The sequence below is a fragment of the Staurois parvus genome, unplaced genomic scaffold (genome assembly GCF_062004578.1).
Source record: "Staurois parvus isolate SC_StPar_1 unplaced genomic scaffold, SC_StPar_1.0 ptg000153l, whole genome shotgun sequence".
Classification (NCBI taxonomy): Eukaryota; Metazoa; Chordata; class Amphibia; order Anura; family Ranidae; genus Staurois; species Staurois parvus.
This window is the reverse complement of record NW_028317949.1, coordinates 21,865,527-21,891,094: the sequence shown is the minus strand read 5'-3', so window position 1 is coordinate 21,891,094 and position 25,568 is coordinate 21,865,527.

Here is a 25,568-nt window from a genome sequence, read left to right as displayed (position 1 = left end):
CGATGAATATGTCACCACCCTTCCACAGTTGGTGGTGACAGTGGAGAGTGTACATAAGTTCAAAAATTTTTTAGATGTGTTTCTTAGTGAACACAATGTACAGGGGTATAGAAAACATTAGACACACTCACATTCTCAGGCTGAACTCGATAGACAGGTGTCATTATTCAATCTTAACAACTATGTAAATATATCACAATGTACAGTATGAATGGACTTCTAAAAGAAGTAAAAAGCAAGAGCAAACACAAGACACTAGGAGATGCAAAGCCAGCATTTAGGGAACAATCTGAAAGTGATAATGAGCAATTGAGAGAGACAGCAGTGTTTGTAATCTGAATAGAGTAATAATTTCAACTGTTAGATTATACTAAAAGAGGTCATGGAAGACTGTAGAGATGAATAGGACAAGAAAAATGTGCAATACTGTGAGCAGTAGGCTTATGCTCCATGTTTTCTGCCCCTAATATAATTCATAAAGTGCCAATAATCAGTGGGGGAGATTTACAAAAACTGGAGCACACAGAATCTGGTGCAGCTGTGCATAGAACCCATCAGCTTCCAATTTCAGCTTGTTCAATAAAGCTTTGACAGTAAAGCCTAGAAGATTGGTTACTGTGCACAGGTGGAGCGGATCTTTTTCTCTTTCAGTTACAAGCATGTGGGGGCCATACAAACTACTGAGTACCATTTTCAGTCACTGCAATGAAATTTCAGCAAACTGGACTAGCCTGCTGCATCATTTTTTACAATGATTTTCAGGGTGTCTTTGCATTCAATCCTCTGTCAGTTGATAATTTTCATTTCCATCAAACAATGGGGCATCCTTACGTTCCTCACACATTACCCAGTCCATATCATTATAGATATCCAGCATGATATTTTTCTAAATTGATCTGATGTGTTTTCAAAGTGTTCCTTTAATTTTTTTGGAGCAGTGTAATATTGTTTAATTCAGTATACTCTGGTTACCTAAAGAATATCTAAAGGCAAAACTTTTTTTAATTTTGCATAAAGTAGGGTACAATTAAAATCACTGTCAGTTAACTTATTTTGAATCACAACCATAGCATTACCTGGCTGGAGTTAGCATGTTTTGCCTGTGTGGGTTTTCTCCAGGTACTCTGGTTTCCTTCCACGCTCCAAAGACATGATGGTTGGTTAATTGGACCCTGTCTAAATTGACCACAGTGTATGTATGAATGTGAATTAGGGACCTTAGATTGTAAGACCCTTGAGGGCAGGGACTGATGTGAATATGTATATATATATATTGGAACTAAATAAATACCTGTAATAAATAAATGAGTTAGGGAGGGTGAATCTCCAAAACCACAACACAGACAGCAATAAAAACCTGATAGTGGTTGTAACCCCTCACCACCCTATCAAGATTAAAAAAATATGCTTTGATGTATACTTTAAATGCCATATTCTAGTCAGATTTTTTTTAAATCAGTAGTTTTTCAGCTTAGTATCTTAAAAAACACACTTAGCCTCAAGAATTCCCTAGTAGCTTTAACAATTACATTTTTAAGCAGAAAACTACTTTTGAGGTCAATTGTCTTGTTAAGTCCCATAATAACTGCACTCCATTTGCTTTGTAGGCCAAGAGTGATATCATGCACTCTTGGTGAATTAGATTACTGAAAGTATAGCATATTTGAAAAATGTGCTCAAATAATCCAGTGCAACAAAAAGCTGGAAAAGTAAGTGGTACTAAGAAGGAAAAGGTGGAAGAACATTTGCAACTAATTAGGTTAACTCACAACAAGTCAGTAATATGATTGGGTATAAAAAGGGCATCTTAGAGAGCCAGAGTGTCTCAGAAGTAAAGATGGGCAGAGGTTCACTAATCTGTGAAAAGCTGCATCTTAAAAATTGTTGAACAATTTTTAGAATAATGTTCCTTAAAATTGCAAAGACTTTTAATATATCATCACCTACGGTTTATAATATCATCAATAGATTCCAAGAATCTGGAGAAATCTCTCTGCACAAAGACCAAGGCAAAAACACAATATTGGATCACTGTGATCTTCTGGCCCTCAGGCAGCACTGATACAGGCATGATTATGGGATGGACATCACTGCATGGGCTCCAGAATACTTCCAAAAACCATTGTCTGTGAACACAGTTCACTGTGCCATCCAAAAATACAGGATAAAACTCTATCATGCAAAGAAGAAGCCATATCTGAACATGATCCAGAAACACTTCCAAGTTCTCTGGCTAAAACTCATTTAAAATGGTCTGTTGCAAAGTTGAAAACTGTCCTGTGGTCAGACAAATTTTACAGACTTTTTTGGCAACCATGACTCCACATCCTTCAAAGCTTAATTGGCCTACCTGCAGTCTACTCTAGACCATTCACCAAATGAAAATATTTGGTAATATTTTGTAAAAAAAGAAGACCCAGGACTGTTGAGCGGTTAGAATCCTATCCCTAATCCAAAAATTCCAGCAACTGGTCTCCTCAGTTCCAAGATGTTTACAGAGTGTTGTTAAAAGAGGAGGGAATGCTATACAGTTGTGGCCAAAATTATTCAACCCCCACTGAAATTGAGTGTTTTGGCCAGTTTGACATTGCTTTTGATCATTCAGTCATCTTGCTTACATTTACATTAAAGAGGCACTTGTAGGTCAGACAAATATAACATAACAGTTATAATGAAATAACCACAAATGTCTTTTCTGTGCTCACAGCATTATCAGTTTTATTCAACCCCCAAGTGACATTCAATCTTAGTACTTAGTACAGCATCCTTTTACAGTTATAACAGCTTTTAAACGTGAAGCATAGCTTGACACAAGTGTCTTGCAGCGATCTACGGGTATCTTCGCCCATTCTTCATGGGCAAAGGCCTCCAGTTCAGTCACATTCTTAGGCTTGCGCACTGCAACTGCTTTCTTTAAGTCCCACCAGAGGTTCTCAATCGGATTTAAGTCTGGTGACTGCGATGGCCACTCCAAAATGTTCCAGCCTTTCCTCTGCAACCATGCTCTAGTGGACTTGGAGGTATGCTTGGGATCATTGTCCTGTTGAAAGGTCCAACGTCTCCCAAGCCTCAGGTGTGTGACGGACTGCATCACGTTTCCATCCAATATCTCCTGGTACTGAAGAGAATTCATGGTACCTTGCACACGCTGAAGCTTCCCTGTACCTGCAGAAGCAAAACAGCCCCAAAGCATGATTGACCCTCCACCATGCTTCACAGTAGGCAAGGTGTTCTTTTCATCATAGGCCTTGTTCTTCCTCCTCCAAACATAGCGTTGATCCATGGGCCCAAACAGTTCTAATTTTGTTTCATCAGTCCACAGAACACTATCCCACAACTTTTGTGGTTTGTCCACATGGCTTTTGGCATACTGCAGTCGACTCTTCTTATTCTTTGGAGACAGCAAGGGGGTACGCCTGGGAGTTCTGGCACGGAGGCCTTCATTACGCAGTGTGCGTCTTATTGTCTGGGCTGAAACTTCTGTACCCACATCTGACAAATCTTTTCTCAGTTCCTCAGCAGTCACACGGGGACTTCTCTCCACTCTACGCTTCAGGTAGCGCACAGCAGTCGAAGTCAGCATCTTCTTTCTGCCACGACCAGGTAGCGTTTCAACAGTGCCCTTTGCCTTGAATTTGCGAATGATGCTTCCTAAGGTGTCTCTTGGTATGTTTAACATCTTTGCAATCTTCTTATAGCCATTGCCCTTCCTGTGAAGAGAAATCACCTCTTCTCTTGTCTTCCTGGACCATTCTCTTGCCTTCACCATGTTTGTAACCACACCAGTAAATGTCTAGAAGGAGCTGAGTATCACAGTCATTTTAAAGCTGCCTAATTGGTGCTTATTATGCTTGATTGCTGCTCGGTGACATCCACAGGTGTTTTCAATACCTGATGGAAAGCACCTGTATGAACCTCTGTTCTTCAGAGTGGTAGTCTTTAAGGGGTTGAATAATTGTGGCAATGAAGAAACCACATAAGAACCATTTACTACTGTATTACATAAACAATTGATGTCATTTTAGTTGCATTTGGGTAGTTACAACGTCCTTGTAGGATTTGATTCTGAATACAATTCCAAATGTACACTATAGTCCCTAAACCCCTTTACAGCATTGGGGGTTGAATAATTTTGGCCACAACTGTACCATAATAAACATTGCCCTGTCCAAATTGTTTTGAGACCTGTTGCTGCCATCAATTTCAAAATTACCTAATTTTTTCTTAACCACTTCAATACCAGGCACTTTCACCCCTTTCAGCCTAAGCCAATTTTCAGGTTTCATCACTGTCACAATTTGAATGACAATTGCGCGGTCAAGCAACATTATACCTATACAAAAAAAAAGTATAATTTTTTCACACAAATAGCGATTTCTTTTGGTGGTATTTAATCATCACTGTTTTTTTTTCTAGAAAAAAAGAGATCAAAAATTCTGAAAAAAAAACCTTTTTCTTCATATTTGTTTTAAAAATTTGCAAGTAAATATGCTTCCTTCAAAAATATATGCCAAAATGTATACTGCTACATTTCTTTGGTGAAAATAACCCACATCATTGTATATTATTTAGTCTGTATATTATTTAGTCTGTAGGGTAAAAAAACAATGATATACAGTATATCTGAAAATCGATCAATCCTAATGTACTGACTGCCTATCTAATTTTTTAGGCACAAAAATGCCAGGACAGAACAAATATCCCCCAAATTATCCCTTTGTGGAAAGTAGACAGTCCAAGGAATTTAGTAAGAGGCACAGACAGTATTTTAAAGTTTTTGGAAAATTCCAGTTTTTTGGAAAGTGAAGAAATTATTATATATTTTTTTTCATACTGTCACCAGTGCAGCATCATTATATAACTGGTGTGGTGGTGATCAGGGACACTGGTGACAGTATATAATTAAAAAAAAGTGTAATCATTTTTTTTTTCATTTTTTTATATTTTTCATTATTATTTTTTTTTTAGCATACTAAGACCAGAGCAATACAGTGTTACCACAGTAACACTGTACCACTCTAGTGAGGTGATGATTTTTTTTTTTACACACTATGAACGTTTATAACAGTGATAATCATTGTTATTAGCAACCATTTTTTTTGTGAATGAAATCCATTCATTCAGTGTGTACTATTGTGATTAGCTGGGATTGGCCACAGCTAATTACATAGTACAGATGGTCTGTGATTGGCCCTGTCTGCACCATGTGATCACTATGACCAATGACAGAGATCAACACAATAGTATACAATGAATGGTATAAATGGAAGCCATTAATTGTGTTAAGTTGTCATGTGATCTGTTGTGATTGGTCACAGCTATCACATGATAACATTTGAGGTCTGGTACACTGATCTATCATCCGCTATGTACGGTGGTGTGATCCTGGGAGGACATCATATGATGTCCACCCAGGATAACAGCGTTCCCACCCGGTCGTCATTTACAATAGGCCAGGTGGGTAGCAGTTAAAATGGTACATTTTCTCATTTTAAACATTTCATATGTTTTCTATTTTCTATTGTGAATAAAATATGGGTTAATTAGATTTACAAATCATTGAATTCTGTTTTTATGTATATTTTACACACCGTCCCAACTTTTTTGTAATTGGGGTTAATAACTAAGGAGCCTTCTCTTTACAGACATTTCCCTAAACCAACTAAATCAAAGTTAAGTTTTAACTTAATGTACATGATTTATTCTTGAGTCTAGTTAGTTTCTAGGTTAGTGTTTTGAATGGCTTCAATCTCACCAATGTTATTGAATGTCTGAATTGTATTCTATTTATCCATATGTGATAAATAAAGCCCCTTAACAGCAGCCTGTTTCCTTTAAGTCACTGTGATCAATTTTAAAACAAACAGTGTGACGTGCAACAAGATGACAAATTTGCAACATTTGATACATATTTGTGTTTTGAGGACTGTAAATAAAATAAAAATGTGAGTCATAAGAACCAACAATTTGGCACTTCTGTCCAATAAGGTACAAGATGCTATATTTAAGAGACTAATAGATTTCAACTAAGCATATGAAATTGCTGTCACACTCCCACCCCCCGAAATGTAATTTTTATAAACTCTCCGTCCTCCCTGGGAAGTAAGCTCAGAGACCAAATAACCAAACTCGCTCTCTTCCTCTGACAGTAATTAATCCTATCCTACTTTCTTGATGGAGAAGTGATGTTACCTACCTTTACTCCTCTAAAGAATGACACATCCCAGAGAATAGGTGGAGTTCTGTGACTGTTCACACAATTCCTTGATATCAAACACACTCATTACTACAGCTGGTTCACTCAGAATCTCATGCACTGAATCTCATGAAACCAATCAGTTTACAGGTTTTATTGACAACGCTTAATTGAACAAGCTGAGGTTAGAAGCTGATTGGCTACCATGCACAGGTGCACGAGATTCTGAGTGAACCAGATTTAGCAAATAAACCACTGTGTATCTTCTGCCTTAACAAAATAGCCAATGTATTTATCTTTAAAGGCTATATTCTCCTTTAAAAAAAAATAACAAATTCACATTTTCTGCAGGTAAAACAAAATGTGCATTTATTTATTTTTTCTAAGGAGCCTGCAGGGCATTGCAATCTATAGCTGTCTGCCATACCTCTTATGGGTAGGCAGTTACTTAAGAGCAGTAAGATCAATGGACTACTGTATGAGAGCACTCACCAACTCCCTTGTAGTTCATTGAGAACTACAAGCTGTAAGTAGCAATGGCTGATGGTACTTGTAGTCTATCCATTCACAGTAAACTGTAAATGAATGACGCTGTTGTGCGGGTAGAGTACTGCACAATTTCACTGTTCTCAAATTGTTATATTGGGTGTGGGGAGAAGATCCTCCACCCGCAGTCACAGGAAGGGAGGGGGCTTGGGGAAGAGGGTGCTGATGTTGGAACATGTTCCATGCTAAAAATTCCCTGTTGTTTGAATCTGTTAGTACAATTTGTCTTCTTTGATTAATATCTGTATTTGTTCCTTCTCTTGCAGAATCCTATTGTTCCTCCCCTCCTCCACTTCAGTAGTTCTCCATAGTTTTGTGTTTGTACTTTAACATGGCTTTAAACTCTGCCTTAAGGTAAAAAAAAGTCTCAACTCCCTGGTTCCTACCTGAGCCTGAACGTGACCCAGCGCTGTGCCCATCCGCAGCTCTGTCTTCTGTCTCTGCTCAGAGAGGTAGCAGTGGAAGCCATTGGCACCTGCTGTTGTCAATCAAATCCTGTGAGCAGAGAGTGGCGGGGCGGGGCGGGGCTGAGCTGCGCTCTGTGCGTCAATGGGCACAGAATGTCTGGCTCAGGAGTGAGCCTGCAAGTGCGCCCCCATAAGAAGCTGCTTCTAATGAAACAGGCTGACCCAGAGAAGAGGGGGTTTGGAACTGCTGTGTGCTATGGTTTATGATAAGTATAACATGTTTGCCTTAGGTCAGTATCAGAGTTAGTGGACACATGCAAGAGGCACAGAATCAACAGTAGCAATAAGCAAAACAATTATTACTCCATACAATACAAAACAACATTATAATACAACATAAAATGTATTTATTGTGCTTGAAGCACCACCAAGTTTCAGTCTTCAATAAATTAATCCTTTATTTTCCAACTTTTTTGTGGTCTTGGAAATTATCTCCCGGACATAGTTCCAATGGTAAAATGACTTTCTGTGCATCGCATCGTCAAGCCGCTTGGCTTTACATAGTCTAAAACATGAAAAAAATTGAATTGCTCACTTCCAAAACTGCATTACTGCCCATGTGCAGTAATTATAGCAACTCCCCCTCAGTCATTTTGTTGCTACATGTGTTAATAACATATTTCTCTTTAACCAGTTCAAAGAACTTTAAATTTTACAGATAGATAATATATACAGTATATAATTAGTATCCTTCTAAAAAACTGAATATATGCATTAACATAATTAACGTATGCGCAATACTTCCCTGTACTTAGATTGCTTCCTGTTTAGTAATCTAGCTGATGTACATTGAGAGGACCAGAGATCAACTTAAGACTCCAAATACTAACCATTTTTATGCACCACAGTCAAGCTGTGGTGCATAGAAATTAGTTAAATGTCATTTTGAGATTTCAATAAAGTTGAAAAAAAAAATCACCACCTCTTCCTGGAACTTCACCTGACAGCTGTATGCATGCTAAAACCCTGCATTTTACTGTACAGGCCAGTGTGAATAGGACTTATAAAAATACAAAAATTTGCAATATTGGTCAGTGTTTTACATGCATATATAAACACATATAACATATCATAGAGACCATACTCACAGTTTTTGCACAATAATTTTTGTGCCAGAAATATCCAGTATTCATACATCAGTATCATGTGCAACTGTACTTTCTAAAGTTATACTGTGGAATACTATATTTGTTTAAAATTTGCTCCATTATGACAGTGCCTCTCCAGAATCCAATCCCCCGGGAAGTCAGAAAGTTTCTAAAATATATATAGATACAGAAGGGATACTCGCCCCCAGTTTCTCCACTTGACCCCTACCCTGCCCCACCCATAATTCCACCCCTAAACAATCCCTCATAACTTATATCATGAATTTACACTGTTAAATGTTTTATGAAGCATAAAGTTACAAAAACAAATATTAAACAAACACCCACCAGGTGTCTTCCTTTACATCAGATGTCCCATCAGAGTCCCCCTTACATCAGATGTCCCAACATGGGACCAACTACTACCACACAAAACTAAACTCTTTTGGCTGCACTCATGAAAGCTATTGCTGGAGGACAAGAAGGAGAGAGAATGACTGGAGGATGAAAGAAAGAAAGAAAGAAAGAAAGAAAGAAAGAAAGAAAGAAAGAAAGAAAAAGAAAAAGAAAGAGAAAGAAAGAAAGAAAGAGAAAGAAAGAAAGAACTCACATGAATGGTTCCCAACTCACATGCTCAGTCAGAAGCATTACAGAACTGTCGGCTGCTTTGTATACAATTTCCCACCCACACAACCCCTTAGAAGCTAGATGGACTGGAGTATGGGTGGTCACAGGGAAGGCAGAGCAGATCCAGCCTCTTTGTCTCCTATTGGTGTGGAGGATGGGGGGAGGGGCTGGGCACTGAGGAGCACACAGGGGGGACCAGAAAGAGAAATCTGATGGACAGTTGGAAATGAACGGTGCAGCGGAGGGACAGTTACAAACACCAATCTCACTTTATGGGTTTCTATGAAGCAGCTGGAAGCTGCTTCTCCTCCTCTTCCTCCCGCAGCTTTCAGCTGCTTCATTGAAAGCCATACAGGGAGATGGGTGTTTGTAACTGTCCCCACTGCTGCACCGATCCCCCCAACTGTCAATTTGAGAATTCTGAGCCTTGAGAGATATATCTATACGTATAAAAATCATTTTAAGGAAGCTGGAAAGATCTTTCAGTATTTTAGACACTGCTGAACAAAAAAAAACACTTTAGTAAAGCAATGTCTCTGTAAATAGACCTCTTATTATTTCTGACATATAGTATGTAAAAGTCAGGAATTGTTATTACCTACGATATTCATAATAATATTATTTGATGTGGTAAAAAATGTTAAGTAGTGTTTAGAATTAATGTTTAAGGAAACCTTGCTCTAAATGTGTACTTTTCCTTCTATTTCATTTAAGAGTGTCATGAAAAATCAAACAGAGTAGTTGTACTCTGGATGACTTTTTGTATTATTAGAGTGTTAAGTATTTTTAAGAATTGCTAAACCACCATTATGTATTTCCAGGCACTTTTGTTCCAAAAAACATTTCATATTGGTTTGTTCTTTTAGGTCTTGTGACTTTTTTTAACTGCCTTGGAAAATGCACATATATTGTACATTTATTAGACTGGCCCCACTGTGATTGACTCATTAATGTGGCTATAGCACAGTAAGTCAGATTTGTATTCAATGCAATATACAATGGAAATTTCAGACTGATTATCAAGAGTAAACATAGTCATAGATGGTTCAAATATTGGCCAGTTCAGCAGGAACCAGACGAGATTCGAACCATGTAAGGGCAGGCTAAATGTACCCAAGTGATCGATTATTCAACTTGGGTACAACCAGCCTGCAGGATTGTACATGTGATTATTGCTAGAGATATGTAATTGTCGCTAGCAATAATCACTGTGTTCTCCTGGCGGGGAAGGCTCCCCCCCCCCCCCCCCCCAAGAAAACACAATGGCTCCAGGGGAGGGATTCCCTGTCAACACTGTCTGTGTTGATGGGGAAATCGAGAAAACTTCCTTCTATGGCCTGCCTAAGTTGCAGAAGATAAGAGAGTAAATGGTTTCCATTGTCAAAAAAGAGTCTTGTGATTCTTCAATGGAATGTGGGGAAACTATAGAAAGACCAGACCACAATCAAAATGCACATGAGCTGGTCACTTAGTTTTGCCAGAGGAGCATGGATGGCACAAGTTGACCTCGGAGTTGCAAGATGTTGCAGGAAGCAAAAGCAATTGGGTGACTGTGTCAGAAATTCACTAGTTAGAGGGAATCAGGGAAAGATTTCAGCAGAATCATCATATGTCATAGCCTGTCTGATAATGCAATGTGCCTGGGTTCTCTATTGCTTTTCCTGTATAGTTCTTATGTTTATGTTGGAATAGTGTACATTGTACTTGTATTGTGGCCACAGTGATGGATTACAAGTGTTTTTCTGTTTATAGTTTCCCTTCAATATGTGCATGCATTAAAACTTCTAAATCAGGTTCTTTTGATAAGTATAAAACTGAGCCATGATAGTGATTTTCCTATTTCATGTGCTCCTTTTTTTGGTTATAAAATAACCAGCTGCTTGCCACAACAGATACAAATAAATACAAATTGGGTGCTGAAGGTATTGATCTGTAAGATTTACAGTATCTGCAGGTTTAATTTTGTACCCCTAGTAATTTACAAACTAAATTCTAACAGTCACTTGGTGAGACTGTTTTGAATAGTTTTTACTCTATTGTAAATATAAAAATCCATATGATGAAAATTCAGAAGTCATTTTTTGCTTTCCAAAAAAAAATAATTACATGTGCTATGTATTTGCTGCTACAATCTAGGTGTACCTGTAATATGAGCAGAACACAATTCATCAGTTAAACACTGCAAAACAAGTAATATGCACATCAATCAAAGGCTGCAAACTCTATTCAAATCAGGTTTATAGCAATTTTTCATCATATATACATTACAGTAATGATCAACATATCCGAACAGTAAATGAACCAAATGGAGCAAGGAATGGTTTTAAAAGATGACCATCTCATTCACACAGAACAGTTCTTTAATCACACAGCAAGTCAGGTAAGATAAAGAGTCCCACATCAAATGCAAAAAGGAAACAAAAATATGATATTGCTGATTTATTTCTGGTACCAAAAGAGCTTTATTGAAGGCAGTATTGTACAAGTATAAGGGCTCATGTACACTGCAACTGATAAACTCACGTTTAGGAGCTGTTCAGCATTTTTTTCAGCAGCCCCTGAACTCACCCTAATGTTTTCCAATGTGTCCATGTACACATCTTCGTTTACAAGTCGTTTTCTTGAACGCAGAAAACTTGTGTTCAGCGGTCGATTTTATCGGCGTTTCAAACACAAAATGCTTGTAAACGCGGCAAATCGTGTTTATAAGCGTTTGCGACTGATTTTTTTTTAACTCTTCCAGTTTCTGATGCTGTCCAGAGCCTTTTTTCATCATGAAAAATGCATGCAAAGCGTTTTCAAGGTACTCAGATGGACAAAACACTGAAAACAGGATGTTCCTACCAAGCTTGTCATGCATTGTAATCACCAATTCACACCTCAGACCTCTCCCTCTCTTGGAAACAAAAGATATGTTAATGACCATTCACACCTCAAATTCCTCAAGTGGACCCCCTGGCAGGTGATCTTAATGACTCCCTCCACCAGACACCTTTCCCACCCTTGGATACAAAAGAAATGTTAATGAGCAACTCACACCTAAGCTAATTTCAACACATACTGCTCTCTCTGCTTCTACTATGTGTATTTCTCTGAAACAGTCTGAAATAGTTAATAATTTACTACTTTTTAGTGCATTATGAGCATTTGGGAGGTTCTCTTGTGCTTTTGTTTAAAAAACGTTTCTAAATACAAACGCACATAAACGCGCATAACCACGTTATGCAAACGTGGCTAAACAGACGTTTTTTAAACTACATTTTTCAGCAGTCAGTTTCCATCGTTCTGAAGTGTCCGTGTACATGGGGCCTAACACAGAAAAATAAACAATAAAGTTCAACTAAAGATGAGCAAATGAGGCAGGCACATACGTTTTATAATGACAATAGTGGCCCACGCAGGGGCCAACATGGCTGTAATTATAAAGCGATGAACAAGGAAAAAAGAAAGAAAAAAGGTGAAGCAATAGGGAAGAAGAGGAGCAAAAAAGAGAAAAGACAGAAAGAAGGGGGGGGGAAAGGGGGGAATTTTGCCATGGGGTGTTAGCATTCATCCTCCTGTCTCTGCAGAGACTGGAAAGAGAGAGAAATTTTTTGGGAGAAAGGTGAAATTTGAGTGTGCAGGGATCATGAAGTAAATGAGTAGTAAAGCGGGATATCAGTTGGTAATCCAGCCAAGGCTCCCAGACAGAGAGAAATTGGTGATATTTGTCTTCTAGTATGGTTGTTAGCTGTTCATTAATTAAAAAGCACTGAACTCTGGACTTGACCTCCTCAAATTGAAGACCCAGTGTCCTCCATGCACACGCTATGGTCTGTTTAGCGGCCATAAAAATGAACCCGATTAGGGTGCGGGAGCACTGGGGAGCCCCCACAATCCGTTGGAATAAGAGGGCCTCTCTTGGATTTTTAAGCAGATTGAGTTGTGTAACTGAGTGAATCATATTATAAACACAAATCCATAGTCTGCGGGCCACTGGAAAAGACCACCATATATGATACATCGAGCCCTCCATCTTACAGAAACAAAAAGCATCATAGCCGGAGATGTATTTTGCTATACGCGCGGGGGTGAAATACCAGCGGGAAAGGACCTTATAGGAATTTTTGAAAGCCTGTATGTTGTGAGAGCATTTGGCAAATGATTGCCAAATTGGCACCCAGTTTTCCAGTGACAAGGTTTCATGAAGGTCTTTCTACCATTGAACAAAATACGCGGATAAAGATTCAGAAACATGGTTTTGGAGAGCTTTGTATATGGAGGATAATGCTCCTCTTGTATTGGAAGATGAATTGCATAAAGACTCAAAGCTAAATAAAGTTCTTGAGGTTGCAGTATTACACAATAGCAGTCTAATAAAATGACCAAGTTGTAAGTAGCGAAAGGGCGCACTAGAGGGAGTATAAAAGTGTTATCAAAATTGTGGGAAAGAACGTAAACCATTCACTGTCAACATTGAGTATATGGTGATGAAGCCATGTGTAATCCACCCCAAGGTGGTCTTGTCAGACTCCCCAGGGGGGAACAGAGGACAATCATACAGTATATCTGTAATAAGGGGAGATGAGGGGACATTAGGCCTGCTGAGTATTTGCAGGAATCCCATATTTTTATGATATAAGTCAGGATGGAGTTGAGAGGTTTAGGTCTGGACAGTGGTGGGAGCCAGATAATGGAAGATAGTTGAATTGGATGAACCTCCAAGATATCCAGCATAGCCCAGAGCGGAAGGTTGGGTCCTCAGAAATACTATACTAGGGGTGTGATTCGAGCAGCTACATAGTAGTGCTTAATATGTGGGATCCCCAACCTGCCACAGATTCCCGGGTGACAGAGAAGATATCCTAGGACATCCTGAGGCCCAGTCCAAGATTTTTTATCTGCAGTATACAGAGAGTAGAGGATGAAATATAAATAGGAAGGATGCGGAAAGGATAGAGTACTTTTGGTAGGTATGACATTTTAATAGCATTGGCCCAGCCAAACCAAGACAGGGACACGGAGTTGCAAATGGAAAGTAGGGTTCTCAGTTGGCGAAGTAACGTTGGAATAGTGGCTTGGTAGAGAGGATCATAAGTAGGGGTAAGGACTACTCATAAGTTTGGCTATGTCTGGGTCCATTAAAAATGAAACTATGCCTTAATGCAGGCACAGGCCACTGGAAACAGGGAGACATTTATTGCTGTGGATTTTATAGGGTTCACATGCAGGCCTGAAAGAGACGTGAACTGAGTTAGAAGCTTCTGTAAGAAAGGGAGAGAGATATATGCGGTGAGGTCAAATATAGCAAAATATCATCCATGAAAATGGTGGTTTTATGCTGAATCCTTGCTATTTCTAAACCTTTGCTATCAGGTTGAGATTGAATTCAAGTGGCAAGGGGCTCGAGTGCTAGTATAAAGAGAAGGGAGGAGAGAGGGCACCCCTGTCAAGTCCCCCCCTTTATAGGGAACAAAGGAGATTGTATCTCATGGCACCAGATCGTAGCTGCAGGAACACAATATAAGTCTGAAATACACTTCAAAAATTCATCCCCCATACCCCAGCGCTGTAGGGCCAAGTGTAAATAGGTCCATGATAATGCGTCAAATGCTTTATTCGTGTCAAATGAAAGAAGCATCAATTCTTGGGAGCGACTGTAGGCTAAGTGGCTAAGCAAAAGTGTATGACATATGTTAATTAATGGAGGGGCACGAACCCTACTTGGTATTGGTGGATTACCTTTGTTATTATGTGGTTCAATCTGGTTGACAAGGTCTTTGTCAAGATCTTGATGTCTAGGTTGAGTAGAGAAATAGGGCGGAAATTAGCCCACGTTTGCTTATCTTTACCCAATTTAGGAAGCATCACTATGTGTGCCTTAAGGTCTGGGTTAGCATGGATGTCACTATGTCGGCAAACTTCTTGTAGAAAAAGGCTGGAAAGTTATCTGGGCCTGCATGTTTGTGTATTTTCAGCTCCATAATTGTGTGTTTGATTTCAGCTTCTGCGAGGTCTGCTTCCAAGTTTGACCATCAGTCAGTTGCAATTTCTGGGTGGGGGGTTTGTCTTAGAAATTCAAAGAACTCCACCGCTGGAGCCTTCCTCTTGCCTGCATATAATTGGGTGAGGTGAAAGTGGAATTCGTTGACAATGTGATGTGGATTAGAGGTGTCTAAATGTTTCCTGGTTTTTAGGGTGTAAAAGTGTTGCCTTGGGGTGAATGAATGAAGGCAATTAGCCAACATAGCACCAATTTTATTGCCGTTAACATAAAAATTTTGCTGAGACCAGTGAAGGTTGTGTTCAGCCTCCTCTGTAAGGCAGATATTAAGATCTGTGTCAGTTGTTCAATACGCTTCCTATTATGCACCTATGGAGATTTTTTAAAAAGCTGCATCTCTGTTTCCAAGTCCTTCTCCAAGGTTAATTTACATTGTGTGTGTTCTTTGCGGCACCACAAGGATAATTGAATGATATGGCCATGGATAACCACTTTGTAAGCTTCCCACAAAGTTATTGGAGATGAGACAGAATGAGTGTTATTCTGAAAGTAATCTAGATCCTGATGCCTTCCACTATTTGGGAGAAAGATAAAAGAGAGTCATTGAGACACCATGCAGAGAACCGGGGGTTTTGGTTTTGCAACGTGCTAAAACAGGGTCATGATCCGACCAAGGAACCGCATGGATCCGGATTGAAGACACTTGAGGCAGAAAAGCTGGAGTCACCAGAATTCTAGAATGACTATTATGAGGATGAGAAAAATATGTGTATTCCTTAGAGGTAGGATGAAGTTCAAGTCAAGTCTTTGGATTTAAACAAAGTCACAAAGTCGGAAGATGGACGAAGTAGGAAGTGATCTGTCCAATCTTGGATTCAGAATCATGTTGGAGTCAGCACAGAGCAGCCGATGGCTCTTCTGATGGGACTACAGTACAGTTAAGAGATGTGAGAATAAGTGCATCTGTCATTGGCTTGGAGCATAATAAGTATAGAGAGTCACTTCCATATCATGGACGGTCCCTACTATGATCAAGTATCGACCTTGGGGGTCCGCTATGACCCAATGGTCTGAGAAGGGTAAACTATTTTGGAATGTTATGAGGTCTCCTCTCTTTTTAATTGGAGCTGTCGCATGATAAATGCGTTGGTATCTACCATCAAGAAACCTTGGCATTTGCTCAGACAGGTGAGTTTTATTTAAAGACCGTAACTCTCTTCTGGGATGAATTGAGACCCTGCACGTTCAAAGTAAGCCAGTTAAATGCCATTTTGTTGAAATAAGTAGATTATAACTCGAGGTCTCCCAAAGGGCTGTCTGAAACCCACCCCACCCCCACCATGGTGAAGGGGGAAGGGAAAAAAATAGAAAAGGGGGAGAGGAAATAGCCAGGAAAGGTGAGAAGAGAAAATTACCGACCAAGATAGGCTCTGAATCGTGAACACTAGGAGCCTGTGTAGTGGATGCAGTAAGTGCATCGCAGTGAACCCTGCACCAAAAGCATTTCACAGGCTCTGGAGCAGGGTCAGTCGGGGGTGGCATGAATCACTTTGGGCAAGGTGTCATCCTGCTGAATCTTGATATCTGGGAAAAAGGAAAAAACAAAAAGGGGAAGAAAAAAAGGAGGGGGGAGGGTGGTGTGGGACCAATTTGTGTGGGGTGTATATATGGCCTTGAACCCAACAGAGGAGAGGGATACGGAAAGAACTCACCGCAGCATGGTTCATGTTGTGGGAAGGCAGAAAGGCCACCAGGCAGAACAGCCCTGTACCAGACACAGAAATACTTGGCTGTCAGGGATAATTACAGATTGAAAACATAAGGCAGACACCTTATATGTAGGTATCGGCTCGGGTAAATTGAACTTGTGGCATCCACGACACCCCCACAATGGCAGAGATGGAGATTACATATAGCAATCCAACCAGAATGGATTTGAAATACAGTAGTCATGAAACGTGGAAGGATGTAACAATAGTCATTTAAAATCAGTAGTGCCAACATAATGTGATAGAAAGGATGAGGGGAAAGGGTGGGAAAAAAAGGGGGGGCTGGTGAGGAAGGGAACATGAAGGGTGGGGGAGGAGGATCTAGACAACCAAAAGAATATATATCCATCTAGTGTAAAAATGCAACAAGTTTATCCAACTATGCCCTTATGATGAGACTTTATACTTATATGTAGTCAAGGCAGCGTTGGGTCACATTGGCTGCTAGATAGTAGAAAAAAAAGTCCCATTACAAATGGTCCGCAGCTGAACAGAGACGGTCCCCAATTAGTTAACACTGATTTTCTTTATATAAAGCCTTGGAACTCAAAAAAAGAACTCTGAAAACAGAGTACTAGGGTTGCGAAAAATTGAAGCATAGCAAATGCTCCTAAAAATCAGGGAGGTTTGTAAATTACAAAGAGACATATGACAGTAGTCTTGAGAACGATCTAGTGTTATAAGTGGTACACCTTCATTCCAAGGATGTGGCCTATGGGTAGCTGAAATGTGCAGGTCTCTGCCATGCCAAGGTTAGATAGATGTGGAAGGTTGAGCAGCAAGGAGGAGGGGGGAGAGGAGGGGGTAGAGGGGAAGGAAGGAAGAAAAGGAGTGGGAAGGGAAGGGGGAGGGAGGAGAGGAAAGGGAGGGAAATAAGGAGGGAGGGGGAGGTGGGGGGTGGAGGAGAGGGAGGAGTTGTAGCATCGTCCATTCGATATTCTAAAAGAGCTGCCCATTCACCAACCTCTTTCACCTCCCACAGGAGCTCGCTTGAGTTTTCGGGAGACGTCTGACAGCTCTTCTCAGACTATACCCCTGATTTTGTTCAGGCGTTGGTTGTCAGGGTCAGAGTGAGAGGCTTTTAGAGCAGAGGGGAATTGATTAAGCTGTCTGCTGACCCCACAGAGCCACCGTGGTCTCGCCCGCCAGTGGGGACAGCACCATCTTGACTTGAGACTTGCATTGTGGCTCTGGGTCGGAATACTGGTGGGTTTTCACTCTGTCCGGTGGGCCTATGGCTGTAGATCGGTGCCTGGAGAGTGCCTAAGGTGGTCCAGAGGTGATAGTGAGAGATTTGAGACTGATCGCTGTAGTGGGCAGGAAATCTGCACCCTGAGTGTGCGGAGCTAACCTAAGAGTCGACCATCTCTGGTTGCCTCGTGCATGCGCCCCCCACTGATTTATTTCTAATTAAATGAACCTGTTAATATGCATTTGCTAAATGAATCTACAGTGGTATCATTATAAAAATAACACACTATGAAGCAGTGAGTGAGTGCAAGTATTTACAATCTGACCTAGTATATATATATTTTTTTAAACTGTAAATTTTATTGATTATTCAAAGACATAACAATATTATTTTGATACCAGTAAAGCATGTGTACAAAATCCATGCTGGAATATTTTACTTATACATACATATCAATATAATAAAGTTCAATATAACCCTTTAATGTGTAAACATTATGTATTATATTGTATTATACCCTGCTTACCCCTTGGCAGGTACACACTGATAAAAAGGAAATTATAAGGTTAGTAAAGGACCACTACTTCCAGGAAAAACATATACAAAAAAGGAAGTACATTTTGCAGTTATTCAGGCTTAATATATTAGTTTTATCAGTAACACAGTATTAAACTTAAACATCAATTATGGTTATTTCAAGTACTTAAAGGAGTTAGGGTGGGATATCCAATTTAGCCACTTATCTTTAAATTTGGATACAGTATAGTTCTTATGTGCTAACATTAACTCAAAATGAGCTTCAGTATTTAGTCTAATAATAACAGTAGATAAATTGGGAGCATCATTACTTTTCCAAAGATTAGTTAATGTGAGTCTTGCAGCTATGATAATGTGGGTTCTAATTGTTCTATATTGAGGAGGATATATATGTAAGTTAATATCTAGTAGGGCTGAACGGTTGAGTTCCATTAGGTTGCCAGTAAAGTGGCTATAAATGTGGCTAGAGATGAGCGAAGTATTCAAAAATTCGATTCGGCTGAATCGGCGAATTCGAGGAATAAATTCGATGCGAATATATTCGCTGCGAATTTAACTTATAAAAAGGGTGTTTCTAGGCTTCAGAGAGCCTTTATATTAGTGCAGAACACTGTACCCTTAATTTAAATGCCCTTGGAGTCTGCTGGGGAAGAGAAATAATACTGTCAGTCAGTATGACATGCAGATGAGTGCCGTCGATCTTAGAATCACCGCACACTTCACTCATTTGGGCAGTCACGGGGCCAAAACCAGAGTGTGGAGCCACAGTGTGGCGGTGGAGGCAGCAGCAATGGGAGGCCATACAGCACCCTATGAAAAAATGGAACCCACCAGCAGTGTGAGGAGACCTGAAAGTGGCACATGGCAGAGTGTGGCGATGGAGACAGCAGCAATGGGAGGCCGTACAGGGACCCATGACACACTCTGGACCTGGCAGCAGCATGAGGAGGCGGTACAGGGGCCCATGACAGATTACGGGCCTGGCAGCAGCATGAGGAGTCGGTACGGGGGCCCATGGCAGATTACGGGCCTGGCAGCAGCAATGGGAGGCCCGTAATCTGCCAGCACACTATGACAAAATGGAACCCACCAGCAGTGTGAGGAGACCTGAAAGTGGCACATGGCAGAGTGTGGCAATGGAGACAGCAGCAATGGGAGGCCGTACAGGGACCCATGACACACTCTGGACCTGGCAGCAGCATGAGGAGGCGGTACAGGGGCCCATGACAGATTACGGGCCTGGCAGCAGCATGAGGAGTCGGTACGGGGGCCCATGGCAGATTACGGGCCTGGCAGCAGCAATCGGAGGCCCGTAATCTGCCAGCACCCTATGACAAAATGGAACCCACCAGCAGTGTGAGGAGACCTGAAAGTGGCACATGGCAGAGTGTGGCGATGGAGACAGCAGCAATGGGAGGCCGTACAGGGACCCATGAGACACTCTGGACCTGGCAGCAGCATGAGGAGGCGGTACAGGGGCCCATGACAGATTTCGGGCCTGGCAGCAGCATGAGGAGTCGGTACGGGGGCCCATGGCAGATTATGGGCCTGGCAGCAGCAATAAGAGGCCCGTAATCTGCCAGCACCCTATGACAAAATGGAACCCACCAGCAGCGTGAGGAGACCTGAAAGTGGCACATGGCAGAGTGTGGCGATGGAGACAGCAGCAATGGAAGGCCGTACAGGGACCCATGAGACACTCTGGACCTGGCAGCAGCATGAGGAGGCGGTACGTGGGCCCATGGCAGATTACGGGCCTGGCAGCAGCAATGGGAGGCCCGTAATCTGCCAGCACCCTATGACAAAATGGAACCCACCAGCAGTGTGAGGAGACCTGAAAGTGGCACATGGCAGAGTGTGGCGATGGAGACAGCAGCAATGGGAGGCCGTACAGGGACCCATGACACACTCTGGACCTGGCAGCAGCATGAGGAGGCGGTACGGGGGCCCATGGCAGATTACGGGCCTGGCAGCAGCAATGGGAGGCCCGTAATCTGCCAGCACCCTATGACAAAATGGAACCCACCAGCAGTGTGAGGAGACCTGAAAGTGGCACATGGCAGAGTGTGGCGATGGAGACAGCAGCAATGGGAGGCCGTACAGGGACCCATGAGACACTCTGGACCTGGCAGCAGCAAGAGGAGGCGGTACAGGGGCCCATGGCAGAGTGGCGAAGCGTAAGCAGCTTAAATTGAAGGCCATACAGAGGCCTATGTTAAAAATAATAACATGTTTGGGGCATGATTCATGGCGGATTTAGTCAGTTGTGTCAGGAACTGGTGGTTTGAAATCCAGACTAATCCATGCCTGATTCATTTTCACAAATGTGAGTCTCTCCACAATTTGGGTGGACAGTCGTGTCCTCCGCGGAGTTACAATACCTCCTGCCGCACTAAACACGCGCTCCGATGCCACGCTACTGGCCGGGCATGACACCCTTTCAAGGGCAAATTCAGCTAGTTGGGGCCAAAGGTCAAGTTTCGTTGCCCAGTAGTCAAGGGGATTGTCTACCTCGGTTGGCAGGGTGCTGTCCAAGTAGGCCCGAGCCTGTTGTTTGAGGTCCTGCTCCAGGTCCACCTGATGCTGCTGCTGCTGCGGCTGGTTAGTAGTTTCCTCACTGCGCTGGTGAAGAAAGCTACTCATCATCGACTGCAGACTGAGGCAGCTGCTGCTGGTGGAGCTGCCACTGCTCCTACCACCCCACCCCTCCCCTGCTGCCATGGCAGCGGAACGCGAGCGCACAGGGCCCACAGTGTCTGAGGATGGACGTTGGCGCAGAAAGGCAGAGACCAACTGACTACATAGGTGGTTTTTATAGTACGTTATTTTGACCTCCCTCTCAGCAGGTGTGAAAAAGGCCACCATTTTTGAAGGGTAGCGAGGGTCCAACAAGGTGGACAGCCAAAAGTCATCCCTCTGTCTGATGGTTATTATTCGGCTGTCGCTACGCAAGCAACCGAGCATGCTATGGGCCATTTGTGCCAAAGAATGCGAGGGACTCCCTGCCTCCATCTCCACAGCATACTGCCATGGTGCGTCTGGGTCCTCTGTCTCCTCCTCCTCCTCTACCAGATGCTCCTGCTCCTCCACTCCTGTCCGCTGAGTGGAAAAACCACCCATTTCACTCAATAATTCCTGAGCACCAATGTCCTCCTCTACCTCCTCCTCTTCTTCCTGTCCTGCCCCCACAGGGGTCATGTGGCGTTGAGATCTGTGCGCCACGTCTACCGCACCCTGACCAGCCATTGTTAACAGCATTTGTTCCAGGACGTGCAACAGAGGAATGACGTCGTTCATCCCATAGTCCTGCCGACTCACGAATAGCGTGGCCTCCTCAAAGGGCCTGAGCAAGCGGCAGGTGTCACGCATGAGCTGCCAATGGCTGACATCTAAGTTACACAGGGGAGTACCTTTATCCGCTTGTAACATCAGGAAATCGGTGATGGCCTTTCGCTGTTCGTAAAGGCGGTCTAACATATGTAGGGTTGAATTCCACCTTGTTGCAACGTCGCAGATCAGGCGATGCTGTGGAATTCCGTTCTGCCGCTGCAGCTCAAGGAGGGTGTGCTTTGCGGTGTAGGAATGGCTGAAATGCATGCAAAGTTTACGTGACATTTTAAGGATGTCTTGCAGTGGGATGGTGGATTTTAGGAACCGCTTGACAACCAGATTGAACACGTGAGCCATGCATGGCGCATAGCACAACCTTCCTTGACGCAGAGCAGACACCATGTTCTTTCCATTGTCGGTCAACATGGTTCCGATTTTCAGTTTGCGCGGAGACAGCCATCTGTCGATTTCTCTGTTCATTACACTGAGAAGTTCCTCCCCTGTGTGACTACGTTCGCCAAGGCATACCAGGTGCAGCACAGCGTGACACCGTTGCGCCCTGCACATGTGATATGCCGGTCGGGTAATGGGACTTGGCACGGGGGTGGCGGTTGAGGACACGGCGGAAGAAGAGGTGGTAGAGGCGGACATCTTTGCTGGACCAAGGACGTGCAAACGTGGAGGCAAAAGCGGCGTGACCTGTCCAAGTTGCTGGTGCGGCTGTGCCGCCACCACGTTCACCCAGTGGGCCGTAAATGACATGTACTGTCCCTGACCGTAGTTACAGCTCCACACGTCGGCGCTGCCGTGCACTTTGGCAGAGACCGACATGCTCAAAGACTGGCCCACCATCTCTTCTACATGTGAATGCAGGGCTGGCACTGCCTTTTTGGCAAAGAAATGCCGGCTTGGCACTCTCCACCGCGGCTCAGAACAAGCCATCATTTCTCGGAAAGGTGCTGAGTCCACCACTTGGAAAGGGAGGGACTGCAGCACCAGCAACTTGGACAGGAGGACGTTCAGCTTCTGCACCGTCGGGTGCGTGCTCGCAAACTGTTGTCTCTTGGAAACGGATTCCAAGAAAGACTGCTGACGGAATCCGTGAAGAGGAGTAGCAGGAGAAGGAGCATCTGAACGAGCGGAAGATGCCAACGAGCGACAACTCCCCTCAGCAGAGGTGTTGGAGCCTTGACTGGCTGATAGAGGGCGATTGACGTCGGGTGACGGAGCAAGTAACGGAGCGGGTGATGGAGCGGGGGCTGGGGCAGGCAGAACCGCCGTATCTTTATCACGGTTTTCCCAGGCCACCGAATGGTGACGCTGCATATGCTGACGCAACGCTGTAGTCCCAACATGGGCCCCCTGGCCACGCTTGACTTTCTGGTCACATAGTCGACATACAGCTACGTTTACTTCCTCGGGCGGCTTGACGAAAAATTGCCACACCGCCGACTAGGAAACTTTGCCCCCGCTACTCCTCACTGGCTGACTGCTACTTCCTCCGTGCACACCGGCACCACTACTGGCCATGGTGGTAGGCTGCAGTGGAGCTGGTGCTCTACTCCGTGGCCGTTTGCCTCCACTGACACTGCTGCGACCCTGCTTCCTCCTGGGCAACCCACCGACTGTTTTGCTCGCTGCCAAGCTAGCACCCTCTTCTCCTGATGATGCGGAAGCAATAGCCTGATGACGACGAGGCTGCCAAGTGCGATCAGCCTCATCATCATCAATTAGGGTCTCCGCCTCACTACTAGCCCCCTCGGCTGCGTGTGGGTTAGGAGACAGACCTGTCTCTAGACCGGCTACCGAGCCACTCTCCTCGCCAGTACTTCTTCGCCTGGCTGCTGAAGAGGCGGATGTTTCCCCCCGTTCCTGACCGCCCTCTGTTAGCTCTTCCTCACTGTACAGTGGGGCTGAGCCCACAGCATGCGATACTTCGCTTGGTGAGGGAACACCAAAGGACAGGGGCAGGTAGAGGACACGTGATTTCAGTGGGCTTGCTCCCGTGCCATGCCAACTAACGGTTGTGTCTGACGTACCCACCGACCGTTGGCTGTAGGTGTCAGAGGTGACCTGGGAAGAGGAAGACGACCGAGCCAACCAATCGATGACGGCAGGGTTGTTGGTGGAGACACGACCGCTGGATGACACCGGGAGCACTGGCCTCTGGCTGTGACTAGTGCTGCCTCGACCCCTTCCTCTGCTGCCACGTCTGCTCGCTCCTAAAACATGGCCTCCTCTGACACTCCTCTGCATGTGTCTGACATACTCTTTAATTCAACGATTTTGTGTCCCTGAGTGACGATTCTGTGTCCCTGAGTAACAGTTCTGTGTCCCTGAGTAACAATTCTGTGTCCCTGAGTAACAGTTCTGTGCCCCTGAGTAACAATTCTGTGTCCCTGAGTAACAATTCTGTGTCCCTGAGTAACAATTCTGTGTCCCTCAGTAACAATTCTGTGTCCCTCAGTAACAATTCTGTGTCCCTCAGTAACAATTCTGTGTCTGTCCCTGAGTAACAATTCTGTGTCCCTCAGTAACAATTCTGTGTCCCTTAGGAACAATTCTGTGTCCCTCAGTAACAATTCTGTGTCTGTCCCTGAGTAACAATTCTGTGTCCCTCAGTAACAATTCTGTGTCCCTCAGTAACAATTCTGTGCCCCTCAGTAACAATTCTGTGTCTGTCCCTGAGTAACAATTCTGTGTCCCTGAGTAACAGTTCTGTGTCCCTCAGTAACAATTCTGTGTCCCTGAGTAACAATTCTGTGTCCCTGAGTAACAATTCTGTGTCCCTCAGTAACAATTCTGTGTCTGTCCCTGATAACAATTCTGTGTCCCTCAGTAACAATTCTGTGTCCCTCAGTAACAATTCTGTGTCCCTCAGTAACAATTCTGTGTCTGTCCCTGAGTAACAATTCTGTGTCCCTCAGTAACAATTCTGTGTCCCTCAGTAACAATTCTGTGTCTGTCCCTGAGTAACAATTCTGTGTCCCTGAGTAACAATTCTGTGTCCCTCAGTAACAATTCTGTGTCCCTCAGTAACAATTCTGTGTCTGTCCCTGAGTAACAATTCTGTGTCCCTGAGTAACAGTTCTGTGTCCCTGAGTAACAATTCTGTGTCCCTGAGTAACAGTTCTGTGTCCCTGAGTAACAATTCTGTGTTCCTGAGTAACAATTCTGTGTCCCTCAGTAACAATTCTGTGTCCCTCAGTAACAATTCTGTGTCTGTCCCTGAGTAACAATTCTGTGTCCCTCAGTAACAATTCTGTGTCCCTCAGTAACAATTCTGTGTCCCTCAGTAACAATTCTGTGTCTGTCCCTGAGTAACAATTCTGTGTCCCTGAGTAACAGTTCTGTGTCCCTGAGTAACAATTCTGTGTGCCTGAGTAACAGTTCTGTGTCCCTGAGTAACAATTCTGTGTCCCTGAGTAACAATTCTGTGTCCCTCAGTAACAATTCTGTGTCTGTCCCTGAGTAACAATTCTGTGTCCCTCAGTAACAATTCTGTGTCCCTCAGTAACAATTCTGTGTCCCTCAGTAACAATTCTGTGTCTGTCCCTGAGTAACAATTCTGTGTCCCTGAGTAACAGTTCTGTGTCCCTGAGTAACAGTTCTGTGTCCCTGAGTAACAATTCTGTGTCCCTGAGTAACAATTCTGTGTCCCTGAGTAACAATTCTGTGTCCCTCAGTAACAATTCTGTGTCTGTCCCTGAGTAACAATTCTGTGTCCCTCAGTAACAATTCTGTGTCCCTCAGTAACAATTCTGTGTCCCTCAGTAACAATTCTGTGTCTGTCCCTGAGTAACAATTCTGTGTCCCTGAGTAACAGTTCTGTG